Here is a 14,522-nt window from a genome sequence, read left to right as displayed (position 1 = left end):
CAATGGAGAAGATGATATTTATGACCTTGCAACTCTACTGAAGGTCTGCAAAATCACATGATTTTAAAATCTCTTTTCAAGGTTATTTCAGGAAATAAGCCTTTTTTCCCTGGTTTTGGGTGTTTTTTTTTTCTTTTGGAGGGGGTGCAGTGGAGGGAAAGAAACATTTATTACACCGGAGCTAGAGCCCCCAGTTTATATTAACACCGTGTATGCATTAAAAATTAAACTATTGCAGTTTTTTTTTCTCAGATTTGCTTTCTCTGTGCATGTGTTCAAAGTTTCCTTTAGAGTTTAATTCTTTACTTTGTCATCCTCCTATCATTTTTTTACTCTACTGGTTTATTCTAAAGAAAACAAACCTTGTAACGATACTTGAACTTTTGAACTTGCAGAGTTTTAAATGTGTTTAATAACAAGCAACAAGGTTTTGACTCAAAGTTTATGCAACAGTGATAGGTGAAACCATTAGGAAATAGAAAGATAAGCAAATATTTATTTAAACAAGCTTAAGTGGTTGATTTGTTGATTTCTTCCCCATAGGCAGTTGTGTGTATTTGTATTGTGAATGTAAAATATTTTTTAAAATCAAAGCTTAGTATTTCTAGGTCCATGGAAAATAACTGTCTCCACCTTTGCCGATTAAATATATGAGTAAGTGATTATAAAGCAGTTCCTTCATAATTTGAAAGCCAAGTATTTTTGTGCTTTTGAGTGATAGTAACTTTTAGAATACCTTCCTGGCATAAGAATGGAGGCAAGTTTTAAAGGAGTCAGGATCCACTGAGTTTGCTGATCCTGGAGGTTCATATAAATGTGGCTGTTCTCTGAATAATGTTATTCATTGCTAGTGCAAGTAAATATTTGCCTTGTCTAATAGTATTTGATGACCAGTACACACAGTTTGAGATAAGTGTTAGAATCAGGGTTTTTTTGGTCAACTACAGAAAAGTGTACACAGCAGTACAATTCCCACTACGCTAACAACTTTGAAAAATTCACACCGTATCTCTGTTCCCACATTAGGGCTGGTTCTCCAAGGCAGAAATTCAAAGTACAAATTTATTCTTTCTGTAGATCTCTTACCTTTATTAGCATTATACAAAAGCAAAAATAAGCATCTACAGAGGAGTTCTCAAGATCATACTATATGAGTTTTTCCTCCACGGTTCCACAGAATTATATCAGTTCACTTAAGAAGTGTCAACAAAAAAGCCTTTTTCAATGAAGGAGAGTCCCAATTCCCTCAACGGTGATTCTTTAACACCGATGACAACAAAAAAAATCATCATAATGTCACAGCCAAGGGAAGGGGGAGGAAAAAGGGAGCTCCACGGATTGCTGTCTCAAATGGGTTATCAGGGTTAGGCTTCCAGGTGAGGGGGGAGTTTTGCCATAATGGAGTCAAGTTCTAAACAGTTTCTCAGTGACTGTGGAGTTCCCTACGTATTATGTGTTACACTGTATTTCACCTATTTCTTCATCTAAGAACAAGTTAGTATAATGTAGGAAAACCTTTGGGCAGTTTATTCCTGGAGCTAACATTTATGTGTGGGTTTAAGCTTTCTTCCAATCACCAGTGCTGTATTTCCAGCTTACATGTTGCTGTCTTGAATAAACTCACATTGCTTACGGTTTGATTATCCTGTAGCTGAGTAATGGGACTGTGCAGATTACAAGGCTATCAATATTTTCTGCTGAGCTCCTGAGGACTTCGTTTAACCAAATTGCTGCTACATCGCTCTTGGTGCAGCTGAGGAGAAAGAAATACAACCACCCAAAGTACCTGGCAGACACTTTTGTCTGTAGCGGCCTCTAGGCTTTATTAAAAGTTACACTCCAAGAGGCTGTGCAGAACATTAAGACTTAGTGGTGTTTTCTAGACCAGTTATTGTCAGTCACCACATTTCCCTTAACCCCTCTGGCTGATCCTCCATTAGCCAGACGTACCCTCTCCCACAGATGCAGGCACATGAAGTCCCGACAATCTTGAGAAGGCTGCCAAAAGTGGGGGGTACGTAAAAGGTTGGTGTCAGTACAGTTTTTCTTGAGAGCTGGTTACAATATAAATAACCATCTGTAGTGAAAATACTGCCCTCAGCTGAAAAAAAGTGTCTGTTTTGCTAAGGGTAGGTTTGAGATTTTTAAAAAATCTGGTGTGATGTACAAATGCTTAGAACTCAAACATCTGATTGTCTGGCATGCCCGTGTTACCGAAAAGTAGCTGAAAAAGCCCTGCTTGCATGCAACTGGGAAAAGTTTTAAATCACTCGTTTTTCTTAACTGTTGTGGTAGTTATGTTTGACCTCATGGAGGACAGTCAGAAGTCATTTTCAGTGAATATCTTGTAACAAAATCATAAAACAGCTACAGGTACTTCCCTCTTCCTTCTGTTTGCACATTGTTATTCTTCAGGAGCAAAGGCACACAAAATCATGTACTGCTCTGTTCTGCTGATGAGGTTTTCATTATTCATATGCTTCCTTAAGAGTGAACATTACCTTCAAATCATCTTTGAATCAGGAGGGTACCAATTAAAAGACCAAGGAACAGTGCTCTGTAACAACCAGGAAGAGAGTGGATTTTGTGGTTTTGTGGAACCTGGAGAACAGCTACAGCAGAAGGAACTTCTAGATCTTTCATAACCTCATGTTTTGTTCTGTGCTTTACATGGAAGTAGTTGGTTGAATAAAAAAAAGGTAATGGGTATAGAAGCAGGGCAGATCATGCTTTAGAAAAAACAGGAGCAAAAATGTATCAGTGTAGGTTCAATGAGGGAAGTAATGTCAGTTTTGCTATTTTTAAAAGCGGGTTTTTTTGGTGGCTCACAGTGGCTTTTTGGGCATTGTTGATATGGAGAGAGAACTTACAGGCGGAATACTTGATACCAATAATAGTTCAGTTTTACTCCTTAATTACTTACTTTTTTTTTCTTAACTATTTTTAGCTAAGAACATGCTCTTACCTACTATGAAAGAGAGTAGTGGTAGAAGAGCATTGGATATATCCTGCTGTCATTCCCTCAAGAAGTACTGAAAAAATGAGAAATCTTTTTTTTTCTGGGCCTTCATAGAGCATGGTCATTTAATCTGTGAAAAATGGATACAGGTTTTTTATTTGGTAGTGGTTTATATCCACTCTTCTTAGGAGTGAACAGCTATGTAGGATACAGAGATTCAAAGAGAAACAGACTCCAAACGTTAGGCATATTTCACAATTGGGAGATTAAAATAAACTCAGTTTTGCACTAACAATCATGTGTGGCTTTCTCTTTAGGGTGGGTGGTTTAGTTTCTGTTTGTTTTGTTATTTTACACAGTGATAAAGTTTCACTCCAGCTGACTTGTTTATTTTCTTTGGCACTCTGTGTACTTTGTGCATGTCATTGCTCAGTAACTCACAGTAGCTGCACTCCTTAAAAGGAATGGACTCAGAGAAACTTTATTACTGGCCCAAACAAGTTTGACAGGTTCAATGACCCCGAATACTGGTGCAGTGAAAAATATCCCAGATTCAACCACCTTCCAAGTACGTATTATTTAGTATACTCTTACCCTTCAGCAGAAATGCCTGGATTAAAGGATACCAATTAAAGTAGTACTTAGAAAGCGAACAGTTAATTGAATGGAAATCACAAACCAGTCTAATTCTCAAAAGGCAAAACTGGCCCTTGCAGTAGGAATACTTTGAAAACAACCAGCAGCAGCTCAGGTTTCTTTCTAACAGATGCCTGAGGCTTATCATAGCCAAGTTTTGCTAATTTAATTGCATAGTAGGCTAATCTCATTTTTGCAATGTGAAGTTACCCGCTATCCTAACACTGCAAACAAACAAAAAATGATGAGAGTAAAATAAAACTGCCGGTGTACCTTATCTCATGAGAGAAATAAAAAAGACGGTAAAGAAGATGTGCAAACGAGGAAGCAAAGGAATTTTCAAATTATTGTTCCCGTAAGTGGAAGGATAAGGGAAAGACTCTTCTTAAATCCTAAAGGTTTGACCACATAAAAAAAAAATTCCTGAGTAACTCTATACGTGTGTGCTGCTGTTAAGAATTACTAATGTTTTTTGTAAAGGCTCATTGTGTGCAGGAATAAAGGAGCTAATGCACATTAGCCCACAATACCGTTGTATAAGGAAAGAAATCCTATATTTTTACTATTAAAACCACTAATTAGAATTAATGTTACATAAATGTTTAAGTATCTATGGAGAAATTAAACACACCATCTCCTGTTACAGCGATGAGCCCTAACAGCAGTCTCTAAATTCCATCAGGTTCAAGTATTTTACAGTGCTGATAAAATCACATTAAGTAATTGCAGGTTTAAAGAGAGACTTAGAAACATATTGGATTAAAAAGATGTTTTGGAAAAAATACGTGTTTCTGTTCCTGGCAAATACAAAAAAGTTCTGCATTTTTATATTATCTTTTATCGCTTAGTCTAAACTTCACTGAAATTAATGCATTACCTCGCACGAAAGCCTGTTTGGATGGACTGTTTTTACTCACTGTGCTCCACCGCCCCTGTCTGAAAGGCATGAGAGCAAAGAATCCATCTCCACTGGATCGCGCCATGACCGTGGCCGAGCCTGAACGGGAAGCCTGATTATATCACTTCTCGTCCTGTTCTTCAGTTTATCATAAAGCTTTCAGTAACATTCAGGCAAATGTTTTTGAAAATTTACCCAGGTGTTTACTTGTGCTGACCACTGACGGTATTTAATTAATTAAACTACAGCTGATAGTAGCACAATAGCAGCAGCACTGTTCCAGTCTTCTGGTATTTCTCTTGGAGTTCATGATGTATTGAAATTTCACATCAAAAAAGAACAAGACCTCCTCAGAATTTTTGGCTGCAAGTTGTCTGGGCCTGTTTTAATTCCTGCTCGGTATTATTCACAATTATCCCTAGTTACTAATGGATTAAAAAGGATTTAATCACGCTCACATGACAGAACCTTGCTATGTTCCCTTCAGACGTACACCAGATATCAGCATCTGGTATGCCTGCTTCATAATTTCTTCATCCTCATGTTTTATCATTTGCATAAAATCACGTAGGACCTATAACACTGCTAATATATTCTAACGTAGTTTAAAATATCTGTGGTTTTAGTGTCACCTTATCCTTAAGAGCCATTAGTATTTAAACTTCCCTTTAACATTTTCTGTACTCCCTGCCTTTGAATTCCTGTGATTTATGACTAGCTTTTAAATTTTTTCTATAAGTTTCATTTCCTTTCCCTTCCCTTTGCTACTGAGTTAAGATGAACTTCTAGCCAAATCTCCCTTGTTACTGAATCTTTTCCCTTGATCTAATAAATTTCTCAAAAATTGTGGTTTTCCTTTGCAGTACTCTGTGCTTGCTTTTATTCCATAGCTCACATAATTTTCCATAGCTTTGGTAATTTGGTGCTTTTGAAGTATCAGGTACGTAGATTACTTCCAGGAACTCTCCTCTCTTGCCCATAATAAATGCAGGGAGCTGGGGTTGTTGAGCTTGGAGAAAGGAGGCTGAGGGGAGACCTTATCACTGTGTACAACTACCTGGAGGGAGGTTGTAGCCAGGTGGGGGTCAGTCTCTTCTCCCAGGTAACAGGCGACAGGATGAGAGGAAGTGGCCTCAAGTTGCGCCAGGGGACGTTTAGATTGGATGTCAGGAAAAATGTCTTCCCCGGGAGGGTTGTCAAGCATTGGAGCAGAGCAGGCTGCCCAGGGAAGTGGTTGAGTCACCATCGCTGGAGGTGTTTAAAAGAGATGTAGACGTGGTGCTTAGGGACATGGTTTAGTGGTGGACATGGCAGTGTTAGGTTAATGGTTGGACTCGATGATCTCAAGGGTCTTTTCCAACCTAAATGATTCTAGGATTCTAATAATTTTTTTATTACAGATTTCTTTGCAGTAACTGCCTCTGGTCTGATAACTAATCTTCTATGTCATAATTCAGTTTTTAAAGAGGCTACTTTAGATTGCATGCAAAGATGTTGTGTTTTAAAAGTTCCTGCATATAATTTTTAGAAAGAGAAATTACGGTTTCTTACTGGATGGATTCATATTCCCCAGAACACAGTCTTCTAACACATTACCACCAGGAGATTTAAGAGTAGTTACTTGTATTCTTGCTTACTTCGGTGTTTTATAATGTCCTTCCACCCTGCCTTTCTAATTCTGCCAGCTTCGAGGTTTTTTTTTAGTTCATGCATCAGTTCATTTGAGATCCTCAAACCTTTGAGTTATTGGGTAAGAAAGACAGAGAAAAAGTGTGTTCAACTAAGAATGCCAAGCAACCTGTTTTATGCACTCCTTTTAGTGCAGAGGTTGTAATCAGATATATCTGCTCCATTCCTGTAGGCCATTCCATCACATATAAGCCAAGTTATAAAAAACATATATAAGTTGTACACCATATTAAATGAAGAGCTCTGAAAGCTCCTGTTAAAATATGAAATTGGGGTTGTGGATAAGGGTAAAGAAGAGCATTTTAAAAAATCAAATCAAGGTAGCTGAAAAAAATAGAGCCTGAATTGTTGAGTGACTGAATTTTTGGCAAAATCTAAGCTGTGACCTGAGTCAAAGCAACTATTGAAATTTTATACCGCAGAGGATTTAAATTCTATCCCAATATTACCTTCAAAGATCCAGAAGGAACAGGTTAGGAACAAAACAAAATCATGTCTACGTCCATTTAATCAAAACCACATATAATACTGGGAAAATAATTGAAATCCTGTCTTTAGCACATGAGTTATATGGAAATAGTAAGCATGAATTAATGTAGTTGACAGTATCAAGATGAAAGGAAAAGGCCTAGAGCTTACAACAGGGTTCAACAGCTGTAATTTTGTAATTTTGACAGATTTTGTCAAAAATGAATGCTGCCTTTTATGAATACACAGCCTGGTGTCTAAAAGACCATTGATGCATTCAAGATTAAACATTCAATAGATGAAGTTCTGCAAACTAGACAGTGGAAACAGAGCAGATAATTGCCTACCCATTTTAATTATCACAAGACTGACAAACATTAATGAAACAGGCTTTTGGATTCCTCAGTTGAAACAAGTAAAGAAAACAAATAATGTGGGAAACTAGTAACAAAGTTTCTGAAAATATTTGAAGTAAATATTCAACAAGAATTAGATACGATATGTGAAAGAAAGTTTGACTTAAAAAATTAAAATAGACAGATAAAAGTGATTAAAATACACACTGATTATTCTGTACCATGGAAAACATCAGCAGCAATGCCAGCTCCTGTCCATGTTGGTTTATTTTATGAGAAAAAAGGCTAATTCATCTCTAGTTAAAAAAAAAAATCTATTCAGCTGAGAGGGAACCGGATTATCAACAATGGCAGCCAAAGCTGGAGAAATGCACGTGCTGTCAGATTGAGTGATGACTGGTAAAGAAACAGCAACAACAAGCGATTGTAAGTTCTGCCTGTAACATTTTGAAATAGCTGAAGTTTATGGCTAATAAGATCAGTAATGAAATAAATGTAAGTCTTATTTAAATTGCTTTCCCTCAAACGCAAATCAGATATAAACTACATCTGATTGTGACCAGTATATATTTAATGAAATAATAAAATAAAATGTACAATGCTCTTGGCTCTTCCCTCACATTTTTTTACCCTGATGACACAAAAGCCCGTGTTAAAAATCACCATTTGATCTGGGAAGATACTCAAGGAAGATCTGGCAGTTATTAGAGTACTCCTTTAAGGTTCTTAAGCCAATTATAGAAGTTATTTTTGATAGTGGTATATATACTTATATGTATTGTGGGAAACAACTGTTTCTGTGCATAGAATTATACAAAGCCAGGTTATAAATAAAACATAATGCAGTTAAAGAAATGTATAATCAAAATAAAATTAGAAGAACATGCTAGTGCGTCCTTAATGTCTTTGTGCCACTCAGCATGAGTGTCCATCCAGACAAAAGTTAAATATTTTCTGTATTACAAAAAAGTTACTTATTACAGAAAACATCACCTGCATATCATATTTACCAGACAGTCTCTTGTCCAGCCATGAGATTGTGCTCTCTATTTTGCCTTTGTCTCCACCTAAGAGCTCAAAGCCACTGCTGAGTAGACTTTGTCATCATCAAGTTCCCGCTAATGAACTCCACAGTCCAGTTTGTACGTCTGCTACCATGAATATCATTAATGCAGTTCTGGTCCTATCCTGGCTTTGACTAAAAGGGATCTGAAAGGGGAAGACTATTTTTAATGCAGAAGCATGGAGGAAAGCATGTAGGAAAGAGGACTTTCTCCTATAATACTGTATGTAAAATATTTGAACCGTGCCATTTCAGAATTGTGTTTCTCTTGTGTTGACATACCACTTCTAAAGTTACCCCTATTCCTACTATTCAATTATAATAGAATTGTAGAATCATCGAATAGTTAGAGTTGGAAGGGACCTTAAAGATCACTTAGTTCCAACCCCCCTGCCCTGGGCAGGGACACCTCCCACTAGACCAGGCTGCTCAAAGCCCCATCCAGCCTGGCCTTGGACACTTCCAGGGATGGGGCATCCACAACTTCTCTGGGCAAGTGGTTCCAGTGTCTCACCACCCTCACAGTAAAGAATTTTGTCCTGATATCTAATCTAAATCTACCCTCTTTCAGTTTGAAACCGTTACCCCTTGTCCTATCACTCCACTCCCTGGTCAAGAGTCCCTCCCCATCCTTCCTGTAGGCCCCCTTCAGGTACTGGAAGGCCGCTATAAGGTCTCCCTGGAGCCTTCTCTTCTCCAGGCTGAACAACCCCAACTCTCTCAGCCTGTCTTCATAGGAGAGGTGCTCCAACCCTCTGATCATCTTCTTTTGATGCGGCCAGGATGCAGTTGCCTTTTTGAAATTATTTATACTGTAGATTAACTTGTACAAATTATAGACTTGTATCTAAAAGTGATTTTTTTTTCTATTCCTTGGAAGGAAAGTATAAGGTTGAGCTGTAATCAGGTCTGTCACTTTTTCTATTCAGAATTGTAGGCTTTTAGTCTCTGGAAATTTTTCATTCCAGTAAGCTTTTCACTAACTCTCAGTCCAACAGCAATCTTAAAATCTATAAAGTCAAGAAACAAAACCATTGTGACTGCAGTTTATGGCATTCTCCCAGGGTCTGTAGCCATGCTTTTGACTCATTGTAATTCTGCAACAACTGCTTTCTGCTAGTCTCAGTAGGCAAAATATATTGATATGGTGGCATTCAGAAACTTGAGATCTGTTTTAAAAAGGTTGGAAGAGTTGTGACAGACAGGTAATCAGAAGACATATCCAGGTCTGACAGAGGGTATGTGGTATATGTGAAACCAGTATAGGTGTTAAAAATTAAGATATTCTTTAGCAGGGTTACTGAAATATTCACCTGAAGCTCTGTAGAGTGTATATTCTAATTACTGCCATAGAACTACACGAACAGACTGGTTATCGTGATGCAAATCATCATCAAGTTAGATATTCTTCATTTGAAAATATCTTTAAAAGTTCAGCAAATTGACTTGAACAGTCATCTATCAGATGGTCTTAGCTATATGCAAGACAGGAAAAAATAATGCACCTTTTGATATGTGATCGTTCATAGAGTGCAAAACTTGCAGGGGAGGAAAAAGAGAAATCCACTGAAAAAAACAGGGTCTTTCTTCAGGAAACAAACTTTTAAATAGCAAATTTGATCAAAATACATATTGCCTAGTTTACTAAAAAATGCCTATCTTGATCTATTTATGAGAAATAGGTGCTTCATTAACTCCTACATCTTTAGCATCTTTGGTGGCTTATATAGTTAATTTTTCTGCCAGGAAGAAAATCTCCGTATTTCTGACGTGAATTTCCATCTTCCTCCTAGCTGACCACCTTCATTTTTGTTTCACAAAAGTGACTGACATACCATTTACTTGCAACCTACTGGTGAAATCCTAAAATTACTCAACATTTAACTTGTGCTCACCAAGCACAAGGAAAATTTGTAAAAAAAAGTACCAGAGATGAGGGCAAGGCCCAAAATAACCTCTATAACAGCATATTTAATTCACTTTTCATAGGCACTCAGTTGTTTCGATACTTAAAAGTGGGAACATTCATCCAAGCAGTCCATAGAGTTCCAGCAGAAGTTAGAAAATATCTTTGGTATTGGAATTTGGTAAGTATAAATTGCTAAGAGTCTTATGAGGAGCCTGTTATGTACAGTGATGGTCAGGGGCTTTTGTGGATGACTCAGTAGCAGATGTGTAGGCTATTTATGTTTTTTTTTTTTTTTTTACAATGTGTTTTCTCTGTAAACAAAATGGACTACGCTTCTGTAAAGCTATCTGCTTACTGGTTCACTCACTGTGAAATTGTAGCACATCTGGAAGTACTGATCTCCACACTCCTTGGATAATCACAATGAATCACAGTCCTCAAATCCTGGACGCGGGACTAGATGTTTAGATTTCTACTGCAACAATGAGGGAAGCAAAGGCCCAGGGTCAGCAGATGCCCTTCAGAGGGCCACCACTAGTCCTATAACTGTGATATTTGCCATTAACTCCCATAGGCCAAAAATTACGCTCATCCTGAGGTTAGGCAACTGTGAGGGTTGGCTTATGAAGTCAGTGTCAAGGCACTTATGTGACAGAATTTCAGCACTAACTACTACAAATGATAAATGAAAGTCATTACTCCAACGCTAGTCCTGGGAGGATGGAAATCCAAGCAAGAAATAGAGAGTATATTTTGTTTTGTTCTTCTGAATTTGATACTCTCGTGTGCTGTGACCCTACAACCAACACTTCAGTCTGGGGAAGGTGCAAACCCTTTGCCAATGGCAAGTCATGCATGGGAATTAACATGATTTCTAGAATCTGCTAAGTGCTTGATTGTTTTTATAGTATCCACTGTGACAGTGTTTGCTGCGTTGGAACATGGATGGTAAAAAAAGAATCTTCTTTTATTTCTTTGGTGGATAGATAATTCCCACTCCATTAACATTTTTCTTTGAACACAAATGCAATTTTTTAGTAAATGCTAATACATATAGGTTAAGTTGCCTTAAAAATGATTGACCAACTAGTTCCAAATTCATTCAGTATAGTTCTAAGGAAGTGAAAGCTAAAAATCAATACAAACATTATTAAAACCCACGGACATTGAGAAGGACATCTGAAACTTTCAAAATCCCCAATGATGAGGTTTAAATGAGGAAATATACGAAAAGATTTGGGAAATACATAAGTTCCGATTATTCTGTTTTCAGACATTCACGAGGTACTTCTGGTCTCTTGACCACACCCTACATTAGCATCCAGCATTTTCTCATCATCATTGTACTCTGTGAAAACCTAATATGCTTCACTAGAACAACCATTGCTGTACTTAGACATAAGGTATCAAGAAACTCAGGCTCTTGTGGAAAACACCTTTAAAATAAACTTCGGTTTAATTTAAAGAAACAAAACACAACTTCTAGTCTTAATTAAAATCTATGAAATTACAATGGTTTTACAATACCGCTCTGGAAATTCTTTAAGTAGACAAGAATTATCTGTAAGACTATGGCGATCTCAGATGCCATAAAATGCCTGATATGCTTGCTCTGTCAATAGAAATGTATTTGTACACGTAGACAAACATACTTAAAAGTGTTTGTACCTGTCTGTGATGAAAGATGTAGAATTGTGTGGCCTTGTGTTAAATTCTTTACATCATTATTTATATATGCCATTTCCTAAGTGTCACAGCTGCTGCATTTATAGCTAGGTAGTGTACGGTTGTACAGATACATTCTGAACCTGTGTTTTCTTTAATGACAGCCTCAAAGTCTTGGCAAAATGCCTCATGTTTTGCGTTTGTGTATTTTGAAAATAATTTTCATTAAGTGGCATGATGGTTTCCACGTTGCTATTTTCTCAGTGTGCTTTTGGCCTAAGCATAAGTAGTTACTGAATCAGGTTTCCACAAAAATAAAGTCCCCTCCTCCTGCATCTGTAACTTCAGTGTGTGGATACTTCACAGTCCAGTGTCCTACTTGTTATCATTGTAGATCTCAGTACATCTATCATCAATTACTTCCTTTATGGCCACTTGAGAAATCCTGAACTTGAAAACCCCTTTTACAGTACCGGTGAAAGCATCTTCCTAGAGAACGAGGGGTACCTACATACCAAATCCCGCCAGAATTTCCAGGCTTGATATTGTAATTAAAGGCTCCAAATCAATAGCCAGTGATCATATCCATAAAGATACTGCTCTCTTGTGGGCTCAAACAAGACTACTGAAAACTGTTGTCTGGAATGTGACTGTAGGATCTCATTAGCCTTCCCGGTTCCCTTGGAAGTTATTTTTTTAAATAAAAATGAGCAAGAAGGAGAGGAAAAAAAACCATAAAGTGAATAAGGTATCTCTGTAGTAGAGAAATTCTGTTCCGCTAAAGGAGCAGCACAGTTGCTCTTGCTTTGACTGCAGAAACATCAGACACTAGGACTTTCTGTTAAAATTCCCACCCTTTGGGACCCTGGGTTCACTGATGGCACAGTGGGTCACGGTGACAGCAGTGTACCGTACGGGAATCTCCATGTAACCGCGAGCCTTTTAAATAATGCCACATCATCCTGAGTCAGTTCTGCTCAAGAGAGACTGCTCTTGGTGATGGAAATGCATATGCTTCCTGTACACCAATGCTTCACCCTCTGCTACTTACAGAATTCAAAGGAAATGTTAGGGAATTCCAGATGATAAGGTCTAACAGAAGCCCCCTCTGAGAATCAGCTTTCTTTTTCATAGTGGAGTCAAATTTTTACTCAAAGACCTCCAGGCAGACAAGTGAATCTATTTTCCTTCTACAGAAATGTATTAGGCACCGAATTATTGAAAGCAAAGACTAAAGTAGTATGAACAGACCACAGAAAATGAAGTCTGCAGCAGCTCAACTTGTCTGCCATTTCATTAATTTTTGGTGGCAGAGACCTGTCTTTTTGCTTGCTGTGCAATAGAAAACTAAATCAAGGTCATACTCGTGGCTCTCCAAAACAGCAAATTGGGACATTCAGTGCTGGAGAGCTGGGGAAAGGAATTCACCTTCTGTTTTTGTAGCCTAGTGCAAGACAATGGTTCTTTCCTATTTCCATTAGAACGACTGAAGAGTGAAGAATTAAAAAAGATCATCCACTAGGCTACTCAAGTCACAATAACATTTTCTGATGCTAAAATATACCAAGTAATTGAATTACGCCTCTGTTGCAGGTCGAGTAGCAAAATCAGTTTCACTTGCTTGCCTGTGGAGGTAAGGTTCACCTTCCATGCCTTGCAGCATTACGCCGATCCCCTCCACTGCCATTTGGAGGTGTCCTTCGCTTTGAGCACTCTGCAGTAGTATGTATGACCCAACTCTTGAACCCCAGAGTAAGGGAAAAAATTCTTAACCTGCATTGCTTTGTAATTTTTGTGACAAACGTCTAAAGAAGTCTCTTAGAGATATGCTAACCAAGTATCTCATACCCAGTTTTTATTTTCCTGTTAAGCTTGAACAGGTGAACGCTCACCTAGATGGTTCAAAAATGGTTTCTCAGCTTACTTAGGCTTTTCTCCGCTTATAAAACCTGTTGTGCTCATTTACATTCTAACACCATCATCTAGGATGAGTTCTTTATTCATCTTCTAGAGCTACATCATGTTTTGCTCTTATGGTTTTAAATTGAGAATTAAATTTTGCTATCTACAGTGGAGTTGCTTTTGTTTCATATTAACAGAAATGAAATCAGCATGTATGAATGTGAATGTATATCAAAAGAGAATTCTTTAATCCATAACCACAGAAATCTCCCACTTGTGCCACCATTTCTATACTTTTCTACAAGAGATGCAATTTCTAGACCATATTAAATAATACTGAAAATCAATTAGGCTGTTTTTACAAATATTAGTCATAAATTCATTTGAACACTTCTGACATCTGGTAAAAAATCTGAATAATATTATTATCTATATAAGATGAGGAAAACTGTTTTCTTCTATCTTAGTGCCACAATAGCCTGTTGCAATTCAAGAGGAATAGCTCCATCAGCTAAATTATAGCAGTATTATTGATTTATGTGTTATAAGATTATTAAGCAAGGGAAGCATCCAATTGGATTATGTTGACATCTGGCCTTTTGTCTCTCAATTACACTCCGTTTGCTTAACTTAGGTAAAGTCGGATAAAACACTGAAGTTCTAAAGTACTTGAAGAAGAACCTTAATAATGGCTTTTATAGGTCAGTCAATTTATTAAGCTAAAATAAACCAGGTCCTATCAGTAATTGTGAAGGTTCTCCTAAGACATGCTGAGAAAAGCAGCAATCAAGATATGCATGCAAAACTTTGTTCTGCCTTTCCAAAATCAGCATTTTAGAATAAACCAAATATTCTACAGCGTGTCATAACAAATTGATTAACCTCTGGTATACACTCACACTTGTGTGCACAGTTAACTGACAGCTGTTAAGAGACTCCAGATACTTCATCTTGAGATAAATGGAATTTTATTTTTA

The sequence above is a fragment of the Rissa tridactyla genome, chromosome Z, assembly GCF_028500815.1.
Source record: "Rissa tridactyla isolate bRisTri1 chromosome Z, bRisTri1.patW.cur.20221130, whole genome shotgun sequence".
NCBI classification, from domain to species: domain Eukaryota; kingdom Metazoa; phylum Chordata; class Aves; order Charadriiformes; family Laridae; genus Rissa; species Rissa tridactyla.
Note: the sequence above shows the minus strand (reverse complement) of the source record.